This window comes from Cyprinodon variegatus, unplaced genomic scaffold, assembly GCF_000732505.1.
Source record: "Cyprinodon variegatus isolate N-32 unplaced genomic scaffold, C_variegatus-1.0 Scaffold58, whole genome shotgun sequence".
In the NCBI taxonomy this organism is placed as follows: domain Eukaryota; kingdom Metazoa; phylum Chordata; class Actinopteri; order Cyprinodontiformes; family Cyprinodontidae; genus Cyprinodon; species Cyprinodon variegatus.
Window position 1 is genome coordinate 381,872 of NW_015150511.1, and position 4,914 is coordinate 386,785.

Here is a 4,914-nt window from a genome sequence, read left to right on the forward strand (position 1 = left end):
TATATATATATATATATATTTATATATTTATATATATATATATTTCTTTAGTTTTAAAAATGTGTTTTTAGAATTATATTTTATTTTAAGTTTTGAATTTAATTTTTTTTTTGTTACAAAAGCACAATTCAGTATTTTTTTTTACCTTTTTAAATGTCAGTTTCAAATGATAAGTTTCTTCACTGATCATTTATTTTAAGTAAAAAAAATTGTTTTGATTAAACTTTATGGCACTACTTCAGTTCCATATAGATGCCTTCTAATCAACTGTTGAAATAAATTCCTTTGTTTAATCCTATCAGTCATATAGCAGATCCAGTTCCATTCATTCAACCTGGTTAAGGTGTTTCTTGTGCTTACACAGGTGTTGTACCAGGTGCATCCAAGCCTGAAGTCCCAGCAGGAGGCGCTGCAGTACATCGAGGATTTGATCCTGCAGCTGCTCAGCATGTTGTGCCAGGCTCAGCCGCGCACCGTACAGGATGTGGAGGTGACGCAGCACCAGCACACACAAACACACATGTTCAGCTTGCTTGTAAACGGATTCATTTGACGGATTTACTTAAATAAAGTTGGTTTGAAGGCAGCCGGCCTGCAAGAACAAGCGTGCCCCCTGATGACATCACACAGTGGGCGTGGCCTGCTTCTCCCTTCCAGCTGATGGTGGCGGCTGTGAAAAAATAAAAACAAGGTGCTGTTTGGAGAAACACTGCTGATTGGCTGTGTTTCTCCCACTAACCCCGCCCTTCAAATTTGCCCCGCCCACCTCCTCTATACCTGCTGTTTCCGCTGTGTTCCTGTGTGGTGATGTGTTCGTTCCGTTTAGCCAATCACAGCCATGATGTCATTCCCATATGGTGCACATCATGGGACAGGACGTGTGACCTTACAAATCAGCTGATTGGCTGCAGTCAGGGTCAGGTGATGTCTGGACCAGAGCCCTAGTGATAGGAGAGTTCTGCTAGCGAGAGACCAGGAGAGTTGGGTTGCTATGGCGTCCAGTAGTTTGGGCCATTTAAAGAACAGGCAGAACTCTTACAGATACTCATGTAATTTTTTCACAAAATTCTTACTCATCGTGAGAAAGTTTACTGAGAGGTTTTGCTCTATATAACAATTCTGTTGTTAGCCATGAGAAGTTTGTTTTTTAATCTACACCCTGTTTTAATCATATTTTGTTGACTTATATGTAAAGTTAATGTTTTTTTGAAATGATAAAAGATGAGGAGAACAACCTAAATATGATTTTCTACTGCAATGCTATGCTAACATCTATCGTGATGCTAGCAGGAAGTACCCGCAAACTATTATGCGTTGCTAGCCTGATAAACCAGACTAAATGTATAATTTAGTCTGGTCCCGATGAATGAGACATCGGAAGATTGTTGATGAGACCAACCCTTGTCTTTCAAACCATGTCTGTGCCTCTTGGCCAACGCTCTCACCTATGCGTGCAACTGACTGTGACGTAGTAAGCGCAACAGGAAGCTGGTGGGGGAGTGTAAACAAACAGCCTGTCGGTAAAACGGCGAATACGTCCTTCTTAAAAATGAATGAGCGTAGAGCCGCTGCCTGCTACTGTTCAATAGTTGTTGCCATCTTCCTTGTTGTGCCTTCTCCAGCGTCGCGCAGCTTTGTCATCACACCCTTTAAACCCCGCCCACTTTGCATCCAAAAATTCGAAACACATCTCTGCGTTGTGATCAGCCCGCCAGTTCTAGGGCCTGGAGCATTGATCGAGGCTAGACCAAAATGATTTTGGCCGTTGGCGGGTGGGGCTAGTTTGTTAGACTAATGCGTTGCCATTTCTTTTTAAAATGTTGCGCTTTGTCATCAATTGTCATCAAAGCATGAGGGGTTCTACAGTAACCAAACTACTGAAAGGGTTTTAGTGCAGAATTGAGATTGAAACAGTGATTTGATCCATTAGTAACAGGACCGATGATCAGAGCTGCTGCCAAATATGGAGCCATGTTTTTTTTAGAGAGGTAGGCAAAACCAGAATTTCAGCCTCCAGCAAAGAGTCGCTGTGGATCCAGATTATTTCAGAAGAATGCACTTTTTGTGGTTCTGTTAGTAAATATAATCTCTGGATAAACTCCTTCTGTTCTCCCCTAAATAGGCCCATCTAGTCGAGTGTGTTGCTTTGAAACCACAGCAGCGTGTCAGAGCAAGATACCCTGTACTTTGAAGATTTTATTTGATTCATTTGTTTTATTTAATTTGTGGGTTACGCAATAACAATTAATACAATTGAATTGTATCAGTATAATTTTCTCATTAGATGCCACAAATGAAAAGGAGCAGAAAGAAGGTAAACTTGTTAACCCTGCTAACGATAGTTTTACATCGCAGTAAATGAAAAAAATGTTTCCCATATTTATTGTTCTTATTTCAGTAGCCTAATAGGTAATATTTTTTTTCTTCCTATAAATATTTGTAGTTCATTTATATGTACGAAAACCCTTTTTTTGTTTATCAGTCGGTATTTAATACAGCTGTACAACAAACAGTTAAAATATAGATTATTTTTTAACAACATTTTGTAAAAATAATTAGGCCTTTATTTTATAGAAAGATTGTTTTGATAGAAGAGAAAAACCTGTTTTTTTTTAGAAAATGGTTAATGGCTAAACAATTAAATTATTAGTTGATTAACAAAATAATGATTGATAAGATCAATCAACTTTAGAGTCATTTATTAATCAATTAGTTGCATCCCTAGCATGTAGGTTTTCCTAATTTAAGTTTGAAGCACCTAAAATTTGGTGGATGATTTGGATATTTATTCATGTATAAAACCGTCAACCTCTGCCTCCTGCCGAGAGATCGGGGATATAGCTGAGCTTTGAAAGTAGAACTAAAATAAGACACACACAGAAATAAAAACTGTATTTGTGTAATATGAAAAAAGTCTGAAACCCTGCAGAAGAAGAAGAAAAATAGTATTTACGCTCACACGGCACCATGAGTGGACCACCAGTGTGAAGTTGGTTCATTCTTTGATTCAATTTAATTGAGTTTATTTCTATAGCACACATTCAAAACACATGTCACCTTAAGACTCTTTAGAGAGACAATTCAATCAGACAGGGCAGACGGAGTTACTATGAAGAGAAAGAAAGAGAGCACATAAAGATAAAAGCAAAATCATACAAAACAGGAGAGTCGTCAGAACTCTGGCTGCATGATTTTGGATCAACTGAGGGATTTTAAATGCATTACATGGAGTTCCTGATAGTAAAAAACAATGACAACCTTGAAATAACAAAAGCATGGTCTCGTTTTTCAGCATCACGCCTGGATAAGATTGTTCTAAGAGCAAAGTCCAAACTATAAGGAGAGGTGTGATTTAAAGATCACCAGCAGGGGGCAGTAAGCATCCACAGCAGATCTCCTTATGTGTGAAGGAACATTTGTACCATTGTTACAAAAAAACATGATTTATAAATGGATGTTAGAAAAAAAAATTTGAATTCATAAATAGGAAAATTGAAATCAAATCCTAATAAAACAAGGTTTTAAGAGAAAATTTGCACATTTCTCAAAAAAAAAAAAAAAGTTTTTAAAGATATATTTTTATTTTTTTGCAGATTTTATACTTACAAATTAAATGTTTTCTAGTTTCTGTTTTTCAGATAGCATTTTAGGGATTGCATTCTTTACAAATTGCATTTTACTGATCACATCCTCTACCCTTCAAGTCCAGTACAAACTCTAACTTTTGAACAATGCAAATGTTGTTACTATAACATCCAGCAGAGCAATAGGAGTTTCCCCCCTTCCCTGATGGCTAATTATAATCCCACCTACGGTGAGTGGAGTTAATACGGAGTCAGTGAATTCCCCTTGGGACAGACTTCGATTTCAGGACCTACTTGATTGTAAAAATGGCGGCACTCTGCTCCCTGCAGAATCAGTAAAGGCAATCTGGCTTGAAATTTGCCAGATTGCAGACAGATAAAGGATGAGTCTGTGTTCGGAGCCTCCAGGTACTTCGAGTATGGCACTCAGTCCAATCTCAAGCAGAGACCAACATTTTACGGTTGATGGAGTCAAATCTAAACTCTTGACATTGGAACGCTGCAGGGATCCACTTTGAATCCACTGTTTTTCCAATATGACATGAATGACCTTCCTGACTGTGCCACCTTTGCAGATGATACTGTTGTGTATCCATCTGCTTTAACTGCAGCTTTGGTAGGGCACCAGTTGACACAGGACTCGATTAGAACAAGAACCTTTGAAATATACAGAGATTATCTAATTCTGAAAGAAGTCAAAGAAACTAAATGCTTTTGAAATTTTTTTGATCATAACTTGGAAGTTTGAAAGTCAAACCCAGGATTTGTGTAAGAGTTTGAAAATAAATCTGCTTCTATTTTATCAGAACAGATGCGTCCCATGAAGCTGCATGCAGTGGTTCTGTCCCTCCCCCTCTACACTAAATCCCTTTTTGTTCTACAATCAGCCAACCGAGGTCTTAGAGACTGATGACATCACTTTGATGAATTTCTGTCTGACCTTTGACCCCTGCCACTAGAGCATCAACCTCTGGAGCTCTATGACGTGAAACGTTCACATCTTTAGTGGAGACATACAGCTGTGCAGACCTGCTCTGGAGAAATTAATAATTTTCTTAACATTTCTGATTTTAGTCGTTTTTCTACCATCATCTGCTGGTCGTTGAGTCCTAGCATGTCTGTGAATTCACGAACACTCACAGGAATGCGGTAAAAGACCCGATGGCTCTTCTCCTTAGAGACTCTTCTTGTGGAGAAAAATCTGCTCATTTAGTTTATTTGGGCCTCGGGTTCTTGGATGTTAAAGGAATAGTACACCCAAAACATGATTAGCCTTCATTTTCTACTCACCCCCATGCTGAACAACACTCTGGAGTACTTTTTTGATATC